Below are 20,435 nucleotides of genomic sequence, written 5' to 3'. Positions count from 1 at the left end.
TGGACTCGGTGGGAACAGGAGAAGAAACTGGGAAATGGCAGTGAGGAGGGGGGGAAGGGCTGCAGCATCGCTTTGATGGTCGTCCCTTCCCCCGACCTCCAACCCAGGGTCATGTTGGAGAGGGGCCATTAATTTTCCAGGCAAACAACAGCAAGAGGAGCTCAGAGGCTGGAGGAGCAAAGGCAGCAGCGAGTTGTGTCCCCAATCTAGGAGGGGTTGAGGACCGGAACCTGAGTCACTCAGTGAGGGGAGTCACTGTGAACCCCTGAGAAATCATTCAGCTCTTCTAAATTCAATGAGTATTTATGCGATCACAAATCATTTAACATTTGTCAGTTTATTTATTTTCTAATTTATTTGTTATCTTCTCAATCCCTGGAGATTGCTGGAGGAGTTCCTCAAGACAGTAATCTTGACCCAAGCAAAAGCCTTTCTCCCATCATCAGAGTTGGAAATATATTGCGTTCCTTCAGTGTCACTAGGACAAAATCCTGGAAATCCCTTCCTAATGGCTCCTACACTATGACTTTTGCACCGGTTTAAGAAAGTGACTCATCACACCTTCTGCAGAACAATTGTCGATAGGCAAAAAATATTGGGCCTTGGCAATGAGACCCATATCCAATAAACAAATTACAAAAATAGATTAGAAACTGGAATTGTATGCTCCGAATTTCTAACTTGTACTGGCTTTTGTGAACTCGTTTGATAAGATTTTTGAATCCTTGAATTTTCAGTCAGGAAACTCAAACCAAACATCACCAAAATCTGACAGATTCACTCCGTGTATCAGGAGCTGGATAGCACTGAAGCTCTAATATAGGAGAAATGTTTTAACACGTTGCACATCAACAAGCCAGAGAGACACAAGGACATTAGCCGCAGGCAAAAATTGTGGAAAAGGGATTTGGTTCTCCATCAAAGCTGGAAATTCATCGACACAGTCACACTGGGAGAGGCTGTTCACCGGCACCATGTGTGGGAAGGATTCACTAATTGGCACCAGGACATTCACACTGAGCAAAGTTCAGTCATCTGCTCTGTGTGTGGGAAGGCAATCTGTTATAGAATTTACAGTGCAGGAAGAGGCCATTTGGCCCATCGAGTCTGCACCGGTCCTTGGAAAGAGCACCCCACTTAAGCCCAATCCCATTCCCGTAACCCAGTAACCCCACCTAATTTTTTGGGGCACTAAGGACAATTTAGCGTGGCCAATCCACCTAACCTGCACGTTTTTGGATTGTGGGACGAACCGGAGCACCTGGAGGAAACCCACGCAGACATAGGGAGAATGTGCAGACTCCGCACAGACAGTGACCCAAGCTGGGAATCGAACCTGGGACCCTGGGAGCTGTGACGCAACTGTGCTAACCACTGTGCTACCGTGCCGCCCGTTCATTATCGAGCTTTCTGAGACATCAACAAACTCACAGTGGAGCGAGGCCGTTCACCTGCTCATGTGTGGGAAAGGATTCACTCAGTCATCCTACCTACTAACGCACCAGCGCATTCACACTCGGGAGAGTTTGTTCATCTGGTCCGTGTGTGGGGAGGGATTTAATCGATTACCCAGGTTCCTGAAACATCAGCGCCTTCACACTGGCGAGAGTCCATACACCTGCTTTATCTGTGGCAAGGGATTTAATCGGCCATCTAAACTACTGACACACGAGCGCGTTCATACTGGGGAGAGGCCATTCATCTGCTCCATGTGTGGGAAAGGATTTACTAATTCATCCGACCTGCTGACTCATGAGTGAGTTCACACTGGAGAGAGGCCTTTCACCGACTCTGTTTGTGGAAAGGGATTTACTCGGTCATCCCACCTTCAGCCACATCAGCTTCTTCACACTGATCAGAGACTTTATAAATGCTCTGACTGTGAGAAGACCTTTAAAAGTAAAAAGGATTTACTGACACACAAGCGAGTTTACACTGGGGAGAGCTCATTCACTTCCTTTATGTGAGGGGAGAGAATCACTCAGTCGTGTTCCTGGCTGACACAAGAGTGAGTGCACAAATGATAAAAGAGGATAGATTTTGGGGTCACTGTTGCAGCTAATCGTATTCAGGTTTGATTTTTTTCATTCTGACAGTTGGAGTTTATTCCTGCTGATGTTAATAAACTATATGTGCAGGTTAGGTGGATTGGCCATGCTAAATTGCCCTTAGTGTCCAAAAAAATGTTGGGTGGTATTATGGGATAGGGTTGAGGTGTGGGCTTTGGTAGGGTGCTCTTTCCAAGGGCTGATACAGACCCGATGGGTCGAATGGCCTCCTTCTGCATTGTAAATTCTATGATTTTATGATTATGTAAATGGCTGCTGTTTAATAGTCTGGATAAATGTCAAATAACATGTGAAGCTTTTTATTAAACACATTTTTGTGGATTTCTGTCTTTCTCACCTTAGTGTTCAACGTCACCTGGCTGGAGCTCAGAATGGGCTTTAGAACCAGGTATATTTAGTCCTCAGTCCCGGCCATCCTGCAGTCATGTTTCTGTAATGGCTACTACGTCATTTGAATTTGCACCTCCAGCTCATCTAGTTTAGTTTATTTCTTACACTCCATGCATTAGTATAAAGAGCTCTTAATAGGGCTAAACCCCCTAACCTGTCCCGCAGCGCTGCTGCTTTATTCGGGTGTTTATTATTTCTCTCTTCTAGTTTACATTTTGCAGTTTGGGCAATAACTGCAGTTCCTGAAGTTGTGTTCCTGATTGTTTCTTTTTTTTTTCCAATTAGAGGGCAATTTAGCGTGGCCAATCTATCTACCCTTTTGGGTTGTGGGTGTGTGACTCACGCAGACACGGGGAGAATGTGCAAACTCCACACGGCCGACCCCGAGCCAGGACTGAACCCGGGTCCTCGGCGCTGTGAGGCAGCAGTGCTAACCACTGCGCCGCCGTGTTGCCCTAGTTCCTGATTATTTCTTTACTCTCCCCTGCTTATTTATGGAGCTGTATTGACTTCCCCTGAGGCCTCCTCCCCATTTACTACCTTAAAGTCCTGATGACCATCCTATTTGTGCTTTCTGTTAGGACACTGGTCCCACATCGTTTCAGATGGAGACCTTCCCATCGAGGCAGTTCCACAGCCAGAGTTTTATCTGTTTGAAGCCACAAACAGAAAGGTCCAATCTTCTCCTGCCGTTTGAGTGTATTAGGCTTTCAAGTAAACCAATGAGGGAGATCTGGATTCAGCCCCGCCCCTTATTCGTTCCGATTGGCTGGAGGACCTACCGCTTCCGGTCAGTCCTCCAACCCCGCCCCCTCTTCCTGTTGGCATCCGTCAATCACTGCGGGAATTGTGGCCGGGAACATGCGCAGTGTGGCTTTTGGAGTTGGACGCTGACGCAGTGTCGGAGTTTGGCGCATGCGCAGTGTTTTTCATGGTTCTGGAGACAGAAGCGCATTAGTCCCGGAGAAGCGGAGGCGCCGTCAGGCGGTGGGTGGGAGGATTTGGAAACACTTTGTCGATCCGGAAACCCTTCACAATTATTGTCAGCTGCCTGGTTTGCAGCTGCCTTCCCGGGAACTGGCCCAGGTTAACGGCCACAATCCTGGTTCAGCGAGTGGAGGATGATTCACATCAGAGGATGGGGGGGGGGACGACGACAATAAATCAGAGGTTACACTTTGGCCTCAAATCAATGAGGACTCTAGGCCGGGATTCTCCGAAAATGGGGCTATGTCCCCACGCCCGCTGGAAAAAAGTCGAGTGATTCTCCGGTTTTAAGAGAGATAGCAGGGCCCTGGCGTGCGCCCCGCAGCTCCTGCTGCTGATATGGGGGCCTGCACTTGCAGCCGCAGGTCCACTCATATGTGCGCCGGTCGTTTTCGCACCAGCCCCCGCGGTGCCACACAGCGGGTCAGCGCAGAAGAAGATAGCCCCCCCCCCCCCCTCCCCCCTGGATCACGTGCGCCCGCCAGATCAGTAGCCCCCAATCGCGGGCCTGTCCGTCATGGAGGCCCCCCCGGAAACTGATCCCCACCAGGACGGCCAGCACGGTCGCGAGTCCGAGCTCACGCCAAGTGGAACCAGGTTGGAACCACGGCGGCGGAACTCGGCCGGTAACTCGCGGAGAATCGCCGCGGAGCCTCTTTCAACGGCCCCCGACTGGCGCTCAATCACACGCACGGCTGGCGGTGATTCTCCAGTCCGCGGAGAAATGCATCCCGGCTCAGAGAATGCCGTCCCAGATCTCTGGGCATGAAGGAAACTCTGGGAGGTGGGCAGGGAGGATGCAGAAACACCCGCTGGAGGCCCCAAATCCCCAATAAGACCCGTTGATTTTATTGTTAGTCTACAGACAGGAGCTGGAGAACTAAACCCAGGCAGAGGAGCGGGAAGGAGGGAGAAAATTGGGGTGGAGGAAAAGGATGGTGAGATGGGTTTGCACATCAATTCAGGGAGAGTGTGTGAGACAGGGATTTAGAGCTTTAGGGGAACAAAAGAGGAAAAAATATTCTGTAGGAGCTGTAATTGTTCTGAATTTGTATTCTGTGCTTACAGCTAAGAATTTTGTAAACTCCTTTTGCAGGATATTAGTAGGGGAATATTCACAGCCACAAAACTCAAATTTCTTTGTGGGTGGACAAGGCTTTAACTCACCATCCTGGTGAGACACGAGGACACAAACACCATGGGAAACCATGGAAATGTGAGGACTGTGGTAAAGGATTCAGGTATCCATCGCTGCTGGATATCCATCGACGCATTCACACGGGGGAGAAACCATTCACCTGCTCCGTGTGTGGGAAGGGATTTACTCAGTCAACAAAACTCATGTCACATCAGCGAATCCACACTGAGGAGAGGCCATTCATCTGCCCTGTATGTGGGAAGAGATTTATTCAGACATCCTGCCTCATATTACACCAGCGAAGTCACACTAAGGAGAGGCCATTCAGCTGCGTTCACTGTGGGAAGAGATTCAAATCTTCATCCGACCTCAATGTACACCAGCGACTTCACACTGGGGAGAAACCATTCACTTGTTCTCTCTGTGGGAAGGGATTCACTCATTCATCCAGCCTTAGGTCACACCAATGAACTCACTCTGAAGCGAAGGCATTCAGCTGCACTTCCTGTGGGACTAGGTTCCGGCATTCATCCGCCCTGGTTGAACACCAGCGAGTCCACACTGGGGAGAAGTCATTCACCTGCTCTGTGTGTGGGCAGGTATTTACTCACTCAGCCAGTCTGATGAGACATTAGCGGATTCACACTGGGGAGAAGCCATTCAGCTGTAATTCCTGTGGAAAGAGTTTCAGGCAGTCATCCACCCTCATTGCACACCAGCGATTTCACACTGGGGAGAGCCCATTCACCTGTTCCATGTGTGGGAAGGGATTCAGTATGTCATTTGCCCTCAAGTCACACCAGCAAATTCACACCGAGGAGAAACCATTCAGCTGCACTGACTGTGGAAAGAGTTTCAGGTGTTCATCTGCTCTCCTGGCACACCAACGTGTTCACACTGGAGAGAGACCATTCAGCTGCTCTGTGTGTGGGAAGAGATTCACTCGGCCCTTCAACTGCGTGAAACATGAACGAGTTCATAAGTGACTGCAGAGGTTGAATTCAGCTGTTGTTGCTCCATTCCAGGATTGTTCGTCTGACAATATTTGGTTTGTTTCTGCTGATGCTAATAACTCTGTAACTGACTGTCGTTTCTGGAGATGTCACTGATTTTCGGGGCTGCATTGTCTTTTTTTAAACACACTTTGAGATCTTTCCCCTTAATTCAAGAACTCTACTAGAAGGTAGGATCTGTTCCAAAGATCAAGGGTGACAGGAGAATTGACGCAATATACAAATACAAAGGTGACAGAGGAGATGCCACAATGCTCTGTCCAACAAAGCTCCCCAGCCTCATTCACTCTCAACGATAACCTGCCAAATCATATTTTGGGACAGGCTGTTTTTAAGACAGTGACAAAATGAAAATAAAGGAATCTAATAATTGAAACGCATTCGGTGGGTGTAGGATTAAATGAGGGTAAACGTTTTAAATGAAAATTGGTTAAGAAGACAGATTGGCTCAGGTGAAGGAACTGAAGTTTTTGATCTGCGAATTAGCCTACCAACATCGTAAACAGATATTTACCTAAGGGAAGTGGACAAAAATAAGGCATACGATTTCAAGATGGAAACAAAGGTGGTAAAAATTCAAAAGAGAAGATGAGGGTGAATTTCACACTTAAAGGGTGAGCACATGTAAGAAATGTCATTAAGGGAGTCTGATATAGATAGTTCAGATAAGAAAATATCAAAACAGAAGCAGTACGTCAGTGGCAGAGTTCGTCCTATACAAAGTCCATGGTCTTAGCCACACATAGCAGGAAACTGTGTTCACTCCGAAACCAGCAAGTGCCTGGAGAAATTGTGTTTGAATAGCCAATTTTCTCTAATCTAAACCATAAGCAACCCCTCATTAGACATACCTGGCAAGAGTGTTGATTATTGCTTCATTTTGCTTATGCTTGAAACCTATGGAATGGTGTTTGAGGAAGTTTAGGTCTGATGTTCAGAAAGTAGAGGAATTTGTAACTGGATCAATTTCAATGTATTTTGTACAGCCATTAATGGAGTTAAATGTATGTTTTAGTTGCCTTTCTTATTGTGTGTTTTACAATTGTAATAATTAAACAAAATAAATGTTTATTAAAGACTGGAACGCTCTTCCCTGTTCTTTACATCTTTCCTCACACTATACCAAATTGTGAAAACTACAGTTCGGGGATTTGGAATACCCTAGCATTTAACATCAGCTGGGTTCTTCATTGTGTCTTAACAAAGCTTACAAGTATGTTGGCACTCATCAAACAGAGGCACTTTTGCTGGCCCCAAGAAGAGTCATATTGAACTGGAAACATTAATACTTTCTCTCTCCGTAGATGCTACCAGACCTCCTGACTTGTTCCAGCATTTTTCGTAACCCAAAAGAGGCTGCTGGCCTCCCTTCCATGGTGTTATCTGTGCCTGGTGGCTTTGGAGAGGGCACCTGTAGTGTACACTGGTATGGTTAATAGCTTCCATCACCAGTCTGTACCTCAGGGTTCAGAGTGTCTCATAGACCCTGGTAAAACTATTCTGGTCTAGTTAGGAAGGTTCTCTTTTGAAAATAATAATCTTTATTGTCACAAGTGGGCTTACATTAACACTGCATGAAGTTCCTGTGAAAAGCCCCTAGTCGCCATATGCTGGCGCCTATTCGGGTGCACAAAGGGAGAATTCAGAATGTCCAAATTACCTAACCGTGGGCAGCACGGAGGCATAGTGGTTAGCAGAATTGCTTCACAGCTCCAGGGTCCCAGGTTCGATTCCCGGCTTGGGTCACTGTCTGTGTGGAGTCTGCACATTCTCCCCGTGTGTGCATGGGTTTCCTCCGGGTGCTCCGGTTTCCTCCCACAGTCCAAAGATGTGCAGGTTAGTTGGATTGGCCATGCTAAATTGCCCGTAGTGTCCAAAATTGCCTTTTGTGTTGGGTGGGGTTACTGGGTTAGGGTGGAGATGTGGATTTGGGTAGGCTCTTTCCAAGAGCAGGTGCAGACTCGATGGGCCGAATGGCCTCCTGCACTGTAAATTCTATGATTCTAACAGCACGTATTTTGGGATTTGTGGGAGGAAACTGGAGCACACGGAGGAAGCCCTTGCAGACACAGGGAGAACGTGGAGACTCCACAGAAACGGTCAACAACCGGGATTCGAACCTGGGACCTGGGAGCTGTGAAGCAATACTGCTAACCACTGTGCTACCGTGCTGCCCAATTAAGACATGTTGAGACATGGTTGCTGATTTTGGTCTCTTTCAGTTTGATTGGACAACATGTTTGTGAGAATAAGGGAGGATAGAATTTTCCAGAGAAACTAGAATTGTCCATTCTGAATTTCTACCCTGGACTTACAATGACGATGTTTGTAAACTCTGTTTGCAGAATATGAGAGAGGTTTGCAGGTGGGAATCTCAAATGAACCATCACATCAAGATCTGACAGAGTCATTCGATTCATCAGGACCTGAATATCATCGGACTTTAAAGTGAAAGGAGAAATGTTTGTCTGTGAGAAAGATTTTTAAGCATTATTGCAATTGGAAAATCCCTGATACGCACATCCGAGTGAGAGTGTTCCAATGAATGACTGTGGTAAGTGTTTTAACCAGTTACACAGCCTGAAAAAACATCACACCATTCACAGTGGGGAACAAGTGCAGAATTGTGCTATTCAACCCATTGAGTCTGCTCTGCCATTCGATCATGGCTAATATGTTTCTCATACCCATTCTCCTGCCTTCCCCGCAACCCCTGATCTCCTTATCAAAAACTTGTCTGTCTCTGCTGCAAAAGCACTCAGGGACTTTGCCCCCACAGCCTTCTGTGATAATGAGTTGCACAGATTCACGACAGTCTGGCTGAGAAAAATCCTCCTCATCTGTTTCCTTGCCCAGTGAAGGATTGTCATATGACGAGTGGTTGAGGACTCTGGGTCTGTACTCAGTGGAATTTAGAAGGATGAGGCGGGATCTCATTGTAAGTTACCAAATACTACGAGGCGTAGAGAAGATGTTTCCATGTGTAGGCGAGACTAGAACCAGAGAAGACAGCCTCAGACTGAAAGGATGATCCTTTAAAACATAAGAACATAAGAACTAGGAGCTCCTTCATTAAATGTTTTTAAGATAAAGATAGATAGTTTTTTGAAGAATAAAGGGATTAAGGGTTATGGTGTTCGGGCCGGAAAGTGGAGCTGAGTCCACAAAAGATCAGCCATGATCTCATTGAATGGCGGAGCAGGCTCGAGGGGCCAGATGGCCTACTCCTGCTCCTAGTTCTTATGTTCTTATGTTTTAAAGGATCATCCTTTCAGTCTGAGGCTGTCTTCTCTGGTTCTAGTCTCGCCTACACATGGAAACATCTTCTCTACGCCTCGTAGTATTTGGTAACTTACAATGAGATCCCGCCTCATCCTTCTAAATTCCACTGAGTACAGACCCAGAGTCCTCAACCACTCGTCATATGACAATCCCTTCATTCTCAGATCATTCTTCTGAACCTGCTCAGGGCCCCCTCCAAAGCAAGCATTTCCTTAGGTATGGGGCCCAAAACTGCTCACACTTTCCCAAATGTGGTCTGACCAGAGCCTTATACAGCCTCAGCATTACATCCCCACTCTTGTATTCTAGCCCTCTTGAAATGAATGCTAACATAGCATTTGCCTTCCGAACTGCCAACTGAACCAGCATGTTAACTTTAAGAGAACCATTAAGAGGGACTCCTAAGTCCCCAAGCCTTTCTCATTTAGAAAATAGTCTGTGCACCAAAGTGCATTGTATTCCATCTGCCACTTCTTCACCCATTCTTCTAGCCTCTCCAAGTCCTTCTGCAGCCTCCCCATTTTCTCAACACTACCTGTCCCTCTGCATACCTTTGTATCATTTGCAAACCTAGAAACAATGCTCTCAGTTCCTTCTTCCAGATTATTAATGTACATCATGAATAGCTGTGGTCCCTACACTGACTCTTGCAAAACACCACTCATCACTGGCTGCCATCCTCAAAAAGATCCCTTTGTCACCACGCTCTGCCTTGTGCCAGTCAGCCAATCCTCTATCCATGCCAGCACATTGCACCTTACACTATGGGTCCTCATCTTATTTTGCAGCCTCCTGTATGGTACCTTGTCAATGGCCTTCTGGAAATCCAATTAGATCACATCCACTAACTCTCCTTTGTCTTATTACCTTGTTACCTCCACAAAGAATTCTAACAGATTTGTCAGGAATGACCGCCCTTGACGAAGCCATGCTGACTCAGCCCTATTTTACCATACACTTCCAAGTACTCCATGATCTCATCCTTAATAAAGACTCTAAAATCTGAAGTCAGGCTAACCGGACTATAATTTCCAGTCTTCTGTCTCCCTCATTTCTTGAGCAGGAGTGTTACAATATCCATTTTCCAGTCCTCTGGGACCTCCCTGACTCCAGTGATGACTGAAAGATCACCACCAATGCCTCCACAATCTTCTCAGCTATCTCCTTGGGTGTGGTCCATTTCGTCCACCTTCAGACATTTTAGCTTCCCCAGCACCTTCTTGATGATGGTCATTGCACTCATCTCTGCTTCCTGACTCTCTTGAAGTTCTGTTATGCCACTGGTGACTTCCAGATGAAGACTGATGCAAAGTATCAATTCAGTGTATCTCCCAGTTCTTTGTCCCCCATTACTATTTCTCCAGCCGTTATTTTCCCAGTGGTTCAATGTCCCTTCTTGCCTCTCTCTTACCTTTTATAAATTGAAAAAAACTCTTCCTATCTTCTTTTGTATTACTAGTGAGCTTACACTCATATTTCTTTTTAAAATGTTTTTTATTGGATTTTTGAACAGAGTATATTTTGCCGTTATGTCCACAGGGTATGATACATCTATATATATGTAAGTAGGCATCTGTTCGTGCTGTGAGGCCCTTCAGGAGGGCAATCCTCGCATGGGTCTGGTGCCGGTGTTGCCCCTTGCTTCTCCCGGTCGGATTTTGCCGCCGTTGTCTTCTCGTGCACGTTCCCGCTTCATCCGGCCCTCCCATCCTCTGCCTGTGTTCTCCTTTTTCTCTGTTCCTGTGGCTGTCAGGTTGGTTAACGTTTCCCTGCCCCCCCCCCTCTCTACCTCCCTGGCTCTCCTCTGTCGTTCCCTGTTTCTTCCATCCACCCCTCCTCCCCTGCAGTTCGCCTTTCCTTTCCTCTTCACCCCCCCCCCCCCTCCCCGCCGTGGTTCACCTTTCCTTCCTCTTAGAATGAGTTGTCCCCCTCTCCTCTCCCGTTCAATCTCCCCCTCCCATGCTTTGGCTGCTTTCCCCTGTTTCTTGGCTACCTGGCTATTCTTCTCCTTGTTTGTTGGCCACAAACAAGTCCCGGAACAATCGGGTGAATGGCTCCCACGTTCCGTGGAAGCTGTCGTCTGATCCTCGGATGGCGAATTTAATTTTTTCCATTTGGAGGGATTCCGAGAGGTCGGACAGCCAGTCTGCAGCTTTGGGTGGTGCTGCTGATCGCCAGCCAAACAGGATACTACGTCAGGCGATCAGGGAGGCAAAGGCAAGGGCATCTGCCCTCCTCCCCAGAAATAGATCTGGCTAGTCTGAAACCCCGAAGACCGCCACTTTCGGGCATGGCTCCCCCCTCACCCCCACCACATTGGAACAGTGCCTCAAAGAAGCCAGTCCAGAACTCCACAGGTCTGGGGCAGGACCAGAACATGTGGGTGTGGTTGGCCGGGCCTCCTTGGCACCGTTCACATCTGTCCTCCACCTCCGGGAAGAACCTACTCATACGGGTCCTTGTTAAGTGGGCTCTATGTACCACTTTTAGTTGCGTCAGGCTGAGCCTTGCGCAGGTGGAGGTGGAGTTGACCCTATGCAGTGCCTCGCTCCAGAGTCCCCACACTATCTCGATCCCCATGTCCTCCTCACATTTCCTTCTTGTTGCGTCCAGTACGGTGTCTGCCCCTTCTATCAGTCGGTCATACATGTCGCTACAATTTCCTCTCTCTAATATGCTTGTGCCCAGTAACTCTTCCAGTAATGTCTGTCGTGGCGGTTGTGGGTAAGTCCTTGTCTCCTTTTGTAGGAAGTTTCTGAGCTGCAGGTACCTTAGCTCGTTCCCCCGGTCAGCTGGAATTTCTCCGTCAGTTCGTCCAATGTCGCAACCCTGCCGTCGGTGTATAGGTCCTTGACTGTCACTGTCCCCTCGTCCTGTCTCCACCTTTTGAAGGTGGCGTCAGTCAGTGCTGGTGTGAACCTATGGTTGTTACAGATGGGAGCTTTGTCTGACATTTTCGTCAGGCCAAATTGCTGCCGTAGCTGGTTCCAGGACTGGAGGGTGGCTATCACCACCGGGCTGCTGGAGTGTTTTTTGAGTGGGGATGGGAGTGCCGCCATGACGAGGGCCCGGAGGGAGGTCCCTTTACAGGAGGCCTCCTCCGCGTGCACACACTCAACTTCTGGATCCTTGATCCATCCCCTGACTCGCTCGGCCGTCGCCGCCCAGTGGTAGAATTATAGATTTGGGAGGGCTAGCCCTCCCCTTGATTTTGTTTTTTGGAAGACCTTCTTTGTGATCCTAGCATTCTTCCCCCCCACCCCCCTCCCAACCCATACGAACGCCATGATTAGTTTGTCTACTGCTTGGAAAAAGAACTTGGGGATGTAGATTGGGATGGCTCTGAATAGGAAGAGGTACCCGGGCAGCACGTTCATTTTGATCGTCTGTACTCTCCCCGCAAGGGAGAGTGGGAGTGTGTTCCATCTTTGAAGGTCCTTTTTTACTTCCTCTGTCAGACTGGTGATGTTCCATTTGTGGATCCCTTTCCAGTCGTGGGCTATTTGGATCCCCAGGTAGCAGAATTTGAGTCGGGCTTGTTTAAACGGCAGTCCCATTAGTGCTGCTCCACCTACTTGTGGGTGTACCAGAGAGAACCCGCTTTTGCTCATGTTGAGTTTGTAGCCCAAGAAGGCTCCAAACACTTTCAGGAGCGCGATGATTCCATCCATGCTCCTTTGTGGGTCCGAGATGTAGAGGAGCAGGTCATCTGCATAGAGTGAGACTCTGTGCTCGCTGCCGCCCCTTCGGATCCCCTCCAGCATTTTGCCACTCTGAGCGCAATTGCTAGTGACTCGATCGCTAGGGCGAACAGCAGCAGGGACAGTGGGCATCCTTGTCTGGTGCCCCTGTGCAGCTCCAAGTATCGGGAGTTGGTGTTGTTTGTCCGTACGCTCGCCATGGGAGCGCTGTATATATGTTTTACCCAGGAGGTTAATCCTGTTCCAAACCCGAACCGCTCCAGTACATCTATGAGGTATTTCTATTCGACTCTATCAAAGGCCTTCTCTGCGTCTAGGGAGACAATCACCTCTGGTGTTCTCTCCCCGGAGGGGGTCATTATCACGTTCAGCAGGCGCCTGATTTTGGAGGTAAGCTGTCTACCTTTGACAAAGCCCGTCTGGTCTTCTGCGACCATCTCTGGCATGCAGTCTTCTAGCCTTTTGGCAAGAATCGTGGCCAGTAATTTGGCATCTGCGTTCAGCATGGAAATGAGTCTGTTTGACCCACATTCCATTGGGTCTTTATCTTTCTTGGGAATCAGCGAGGTTGAGGCCTGTGCTAGCGTGGGTGGCAGTGTGCCCTTGGCCAGCAAGTCTATGAACATCTCCCGCAGGTGCGGGGCCAGTGCTGTCGCAAGTATTTTGTAGAAGTCCATCGGGAATCCATCCAGTCCCGGTGCCTTCCCCACCTGCATGGAGCTTATGCTGTCCATGACCTCTCCCAGTGCAAGTGGTGATTCCAGGCCCCGTTTTCTGCCCTCCCTCACGACTGGTATGTCCAGTCCATCAAGGAACCGTTTCATCCCGGCCTCCCCTGTTGCAGGCTCTGAGGTGTACAGCCCTTGGTAAAAGGCCCTGAATGCCTTGTTGATGTTTTCTGGCTCTGTTTGTAATGCGCCTCTAGTATCCCTGATTTGCGCAATTTCTCTGGTGGCTGCCTGCTTTCTCAGCTGGTGTGCCAGCAAGTGGCTGGCTTTGTCTCCGTGAGCTTACACTCATATTTGATCTTTTCCCCCCCACCCCTTATTACTTTTTTAGTTCTCCTCTGCTTGCTTTTAAAGGCTTCCCAATCCTTTGGCTTCCCACTAATCCTCACTGCCTTTCCTTTTGCTTTTATGCTGTCCCTGACTTACCTTGTCAGCACTGGTTGCCTCATCCTCCCCTTAGCATGTTTCCTCCTTGGGATGAATTTCTGTTATGCCTCCCTAATAACCCCTCAAAAATCCCTGCCAGTGCTTCCACCGTCTTGCCTGCTAGGTTTCCTTTCCAACCAACTCTGGTCATCTCCTCTCTCGTGTCTTTGTAGTTACCATTTACTCAATAGTAGAACCGTTACATCTGATTCTAGCTTGTCCCTCTCAAACTGCAGGTTGAATTCTATCTTATTGTGATGACTGCCCCCTCAGCGGTCCTTCCCCCTAAGTTCCCTAATCAAGTCTGCCTCATTACACATCACCAAATCTAGAATTGCGTGACATCAGCAAGTTCACACTGACGAGATGTTCCGACTGTGGGAAATGCTTTAAAATCTCACCAGCCCAAATTAAACACCAGCTCATTGACACTGGTGAGAAACCATTCGCTTGTTCTCAATGCGAAAAGAGATTCAGACAGTCATCTCACCTCATTCAACACCAGTGAGTTCACATTGGGGAGAGGCCGTACACCTGCTCAGTGTGTGTGGGAAAGGGATTCATTTCATCATCCAACCAGGTGACGCACCAAAGGGTTCACACAGGGGAGAATATATTCACTTATTCTGTGCGTGGGAAAGAGTTTTCTCAGTCATCAAATCTGCTGACACACCAACACGTTCACAACTGTTCTGTGTGTGGGAAGACATTTTCACAATCATCTCACTTGCTGACCCACCAGCGTGTTCACAAGCGACTGCAGGAGTTGAATTTTAAAATTTAAAATAAAATACTATATTCAATGCCCTGTAATATCCTGCATGATTCACGACTTAAGTTGCTGGTCCATTGCACATGTGCGACATGATGACCCCGAATTGTGGGTGTTCAAGCATGCGCACTTGAAGCACGTAGCGTTTAAAGTCCCGACTTTTTTTTTCTGACAGCTGTCCTGGAACAGCAGAATGAGAAATCCAGTTTGGGCCTCTTTCCCGGATTTATGTTGAGTTTTTAACTCTTGTCACGGAAATGTTTCAGTCTAGTAGAGGCAGGAGACATCGGAAGATATTCTTTTGGTTGGTTTATATTATTTGTGTTTAGCATTTATAAATATGTTTAAAATGCAAATAAAATGAAAGGAAGATACATACACACACATTATATATTTAAAACTTTGGTTTGTCATGAGGCTGTTAATTCCATTAAAGGACCTATATTGGATAGAATGCATTGGTCACTCGCTTAGTGTGATTGAATGCATTGATCACTTGCTTACGGTGTGATTGTCCACCCAAGTTTTCAAGTGTTACTGATTACGTATTTTGTAGGTACTTGTCTGGTTGTTAAGCCCGATCCTAGAGTTGCAACTTCAATCACTCACTTGTCAGGAGTTATCAAAGGTGGGATTGGTCCTTGGACGCTAGTCAGGGGTATTCCTTTCTCAGGCTCCTTTTCCAGCCTCCTCTTGCTGTTGGGTGTTCGCGAAGAAATGTGACCGTTCAATCAGGAGGTTCCTCCAAGTTGCTCTCTTCTGCACAAAGGTTTCCCAGGCATTGATGTCTATGTTCCATTTTTTGAGGCAAGCATACAAAGTGTCTTTGAAAAGCTTCCTCTTGTTCAGGGTCCTTCTTTGAGCTGGGTGAAGAGGATTTGCTTTGGAAGTTGGGACCCCGACATGCTACACAGATGGGTGGCCCAGAGGAGTTGGTTTTAGAAGATCATGGCCCCATTACTGGTGCTATTCACTCCTTCAAGGACATTGATGGTAGCACGCCTGACCTCCCAGCTGATTCAGAGCTAAAGTACATTTGTATTTTGCAATGTATTTTAAGCTAAGTTGATTATAAGTCTTCCTGATGTAATGTTCATCCTTGCAAGCCTTAGTGATTATTTCAAACGCTTTAACAAAGTTTAATGCCTTATTTTACATATGCAAGCCTTCTGTAAGCTAATGTGAACTCTCAGCAAATCAATCACCCACCCCTAAGAGTGTAATGTCAAAAAATGATGTGCTTCAGCAGCTGCTGCTTTCGGATGTTGAGCTTGTCAATTAACAATTGATATGTCAAAATCCTCACCTCCCCCTCCCCCCCGCCTCCCCCTTCCCCTAATGGACGGAATTGTTGTGTCCGAGTGAGAATATGTATTTTATTGCAAGAAATATGTAAAAGGTCAGATAGTTTGTCATTGATCAACTGATAAAAGTTAAATGTTAACTAGTTTCAGAGTTTTGTATTTATATAATTATTTTTGTTAATAAATGTTTTGCATTAAACTTTATAAGCTTCTACAAACATCTCAGTTAAACAACAGAACACAACATTTAATTATGCCTCCAGGGACCAGTGTTCAATTCGAACCTTGGTGACTGTGAGGTGTTTGTACATTTTCTCTGGGTCTGCATCAGTTTCCTAGAACCATGGAATAGAATCATAGAATTACTACAGTGCAGAATGAGGCCATTTGACCCATCAGGTCTGCACTGATCCTCTGAAAGAGTACCCTACCCAGATCCATTCTCCCACCCTATCCCCGGAACCTAACCTGTGCATCCCTGCCACTAAGTGGTAACTTAGGATGGCCAATCCAGCAAACATGCACATCTTTAGACCGTGGGAGGAAACCAGAGCATCTGCAGGAAACCCATGTAAGACACAGGGTGTACTTACCAAGTCCACACAGTCACCCAAGGTCGGAATTGAAACCGGGACCCTGCTGCTGTGAGTCAGCAGTGCTAACCAATGTGCCACAATGCCGTCCTTACCCTAAAACTATTTCTGTCACCTATATCCTCATATAAAAGTCGGAGCAAAGAAGCAGGCCATTCGGCCCAACTTGTCCATGCCTCCCCGAGGACACCCAGGTGCCCTTTTTAATCCCACCTTCCTGCACCCGGTCCATGGCCTTGTAGCTTAGAGCACTTAAGGTGCAGATTCAGATACCTTTTAAAAGAGTTTAGGGCTTCTGCCTCCACCACCAACTCGGGCAGTGAATTCCAGACACCAACTACCCTCTGTGTAACAAATGTTTTCCTCATGTCCACTCTCTGCACCTTGTGCCACTTATCTTGAATCTATGTCCCCTGGTTCTAGAATTCTCCACCAAGGAAAACTATTTCATCCTGTCCATGCTATCTCTTTCCCTCAGAATTTTGTGCACCTCAATCAAGTCACCCCTTAGCCTTCTTTGTTCCAGCGAAAATAACCCCAACCTGTCCAATCTCTCCTCGTACCCTGGCAACATTCTTGTAAACCACCTCTGCACTCCCTCCAGAGCAATAACATCCTTCCTGCAATGTGGCGACCAGAACTGTCTACTTCAACTGCTGTTTTTTGGGACCTTCGTATCTGTACGGCAAGATGTCTCACTTAATCTACCACTCTTCAGTATATTCCTATTTATTGTATACTCGCTACAACTGTTTGACCTCCCCAAATGCATGACCTCGCACTTCTCAATGTTAAATTCCATCTGCCACTTTATCTCCCACTCCACCAATCCATCTATATCATTCTGGAGATTATAGCTATCCTCTGCACTGTCCACCACTAAGCCAATCTTTGTGTTATCTGCAAATGTTCTAATCGTGCTCCCCATGTTCAAGTCCAATAATTAATATATAACACAAACAGTAAGGGTCCCAACACTGAGCCCTGTGGAGCGACACTTGAAACAACTTTCCAATTGCAAGGGCAGTCATCGACCATTACACTTTGTTTTCTGTTAATAAGCCAACTTTTTATCCAGTTTGCCACATTGCCCGGTATCCCATGGACTTTAACTTTCTTGACCAATCTGCCATGTGGGACTTTGCTAAATGCCTTGCTAAAATCCATGTACACCACACCCATTGCACTACTTTCATCAACCCTTCTTGTCAGTTCCTCAAAGAATTCGATCAAACTTGTGACACAAGACCTTCCTTTAACAAATCCATGCTGACTATCCCTGACCAGTCCAAGTCTTTCTATGTAACAGTTAATCCCATCTCTCAGGATTGATTCTACTGATTTGCCCACCACTGACATAAGACTAACTGGCCTATAATTGCTCAGCAATTCCTCCCTGACCTCCTTCAGTTGCCTCGGATCAATCCAGCTGGTCCTAGCAACTTATCAACTTTCAAGGATTTCAATCCTCGAGAACTTCCTCTCTATGATTATTGCATCCAGTATACGAGTGTTCCTCCTGAACGACTATTTCTGTATCACCCATTTCCTTTGTAAACACGGAGACAAAACTTGTTTAAAGCCTTCCCACAGCCTCTGCATCTACACAAAAATTCCCCTCTTGATCTATGATAGGTCCCCACTTTTTCCTTAACTAACCTTTTACCATTAATTTATTGGTAAAACATCTTTTGAGTTTTCTTTAACTTTACTTGCCAATCTTTTTTCATGCCCTCTGTTTGATTTCCTTTTTGACTATGTCCCCACACTTCCTATCCTCGTCTAGGTTATCTGCAGTGCTTAGTTTTTGAGCCTTTCATACTTTCTTTTTCTGTTTGATCTTCCCCTGTATTCCTCTAGACAACTGGAAGGGGTGGGAGAGAGTCTAGCTTTGGCAGTTCCACTCTTATTTTGGGAGGGAATATGTCTACTTTGTACATTTAGAATCTCTCCTTTTAATGCTTCCCACTGGTTTTCCACTGATTTATCCTCTAGCAGTGCTGGCCAGCCCACCTCAGCCAAGTCCCTTCTCATTTTCACAAAATTTGCCTTCACCCCTCCAGTTCAAAATTTTGCCTCCTGCTTTATCTCTTTCCTTTTCCATGGTTATATTCACCCATTTGCCCTTTTTGTTCCCCAAGATTAGTTCCAGAATAGTATCGCCTCTCGGTGGGTGTCACTAATTGGGTGATAATAAATTCCTAGACATACTGCATGAATTTTTCTCCCTCAGTTCCCCTTATATTGTTTGATATTGGAATACTTAAAATCTCCTCCTATTATTGCCCTCTTGCTCTTACAGGCAGAAATGTGTCTACATATTTTCTAGCTCCCATTCAGAATTTAATTTGCAGGGCGTATAATATACTATCAGTAGTGTGACTGCCCCTTTTTTATTTCTATGTACAACTTATAAAGCCTTGTTTGTTGACCCGGTCAATATAACATCACTTCTCACAACTGGAATGAATTCCTTAACCATTAGTGCTACTCTCTCCTTTTTTATCCACCCCCCCCCCCCCCTCTGTCCTACCTGAAAACTCTGTATCCAGGGATTTTGAGCTGCCAATGTTGACCATCCTTTAGCCAAGTTTCCATTGGAGCAATGTGCCTACCTGTGCTTTAACCCGTCGACCTTGTTTATAATACTCCTTGCATTGAAGTAGAAAGTTTAACCTCACCATTTTGCCTTGCTGGACACTATTAAAACTTTGCTTCACCTGTAATTCCAAGTTAATCATTACATCTTATTCTCGCTAAAGTTCTACCTCCATTTTCCTGATCTGATTTTGACCTATCTGATCCTACTCCTGGGATCCCACACCCCTGCCACGCTAGTTTAAATACTCTCCAAAGAACTAGTAAAAGCCTCCTCTAGGATATATGTCCCAGCTCCTACTCAGTGCAATCTTTCCAGGTTGTACAGTTCCCACCTGCCTCAGAACCGGTCCCACTGCTACAAGAATCTGAATCCCTCTCGGCTACACCATCTCTCCAGCCATACATTCCTATCCTCCTATTCCTGCTCTCTCGAGTGTGTGGAACTGAGAGTAATCCTGAGATTACTACATTTGAGGCCCTGCATTTTAGTTTATCTCCTAACTTCCTATACTCGGCTTGCAGGTCCTCATCTCTTAATTTACCTATGTCGTTGGTACCAAATGTGTAACATGACCACTGGCTGTTCACCTTCCCTCCCAAGAATGCCCTGCAATCGCTCTATGTCATCCCAGACCTGCCACCAGGGAAGCAACATACCATATTGGATTTATGATTTTGGCCCCAGAAGCATCTGCCTGTATCCCTAACTATTCAATACCCTATCACTATAGCCCTGACACTTGCTTTTCTCCCACCCATCTGAGCAGCAGAGCCACCCATGGTCCTGTGGATTTGGCTGCTGCTGCTTTCCAGAGAGGCCACCCCACTTACAGTATCCAAAGCGGTATAGAACATAGAACAGTACAGCACAGAACAGGCCCTTCGGCCCTCGATGTTGTACCGAGCTTTGTTCGAAACGAAGCCCAACCTATCCCACTCCCTGTCATTCTGGTGTGCTCCATGTGCTTATCCAATAACCACTTCAAAGTCCCTAAAGTGTCTGACTCCACTATCACAGCAGGCAGGTATACCTGTTTGAGAGGGGGATGAGTGTTTTACTGTTCCTGATGGTCACCCATTCCCTTTCTGCCTGTGCAATTCTCACCTGCAGTGTGACCCATGTTGCTAAATGTGCTATCCACTACTTCCTCAGCAGTGCGGGAGCTCCACAGTCAGCCCACCTGCAGCTCCAGCTCCGAAATCCGATTAGCTACAAGCTGTATTGGGGCATACCTTCTGCACACATGGTCGCCAGGGATACTGGAAGTGTCCCCCATTTCCCACATTGTGCACAAGGAGCATTTCACAGGTCTGAGGTCTCCTGCCATGATGTCCTTCTAGTTTAAGTTAGTTACTCTTTGGAAAGAAAACGTACATTAGCTAGGGGCCTTATTTATGTTGGCTAGGAACTTTGTTTTTTACTTAACACTT

The 20,435-nt window shown here is 46.7% G+C and overlaps 1 pseudogene; it reads left to right on the top strand.

Moving 5' to 3' along the window:
- The first annotated feature begins 1,457 nt into the window (after positions 1-1,457).
- On the top strand, positions 1,458-14,518 carry LOC140411375 (uncharacterized; annotated as a pseudogene).
- Positions 14,519-20,435: the final 5,917 nt, after the last annotated feature.

Source organism: Scyliorhinus torazame, chromosome 4 (genome assembly GCF_047496885.1).
Source record: "Scyliorhinus torazame isolate Kashiwa2021f chromosome 4, sScyTor2.1, whole genome shotgun sequence".
Lineage (NCBI taxonomy): Eukaryota > Metazoa > Chordata > Chondrichthyes > Carcharhiniformes > Scyliorhinidae > Scyliorhinus > Scyliorhinus torazame.
The sequence above is the reverse complement of the archived record's forward strand: the minus strand, read 5'-3'. Positions and strand labels throughout refer to the sequence as shown.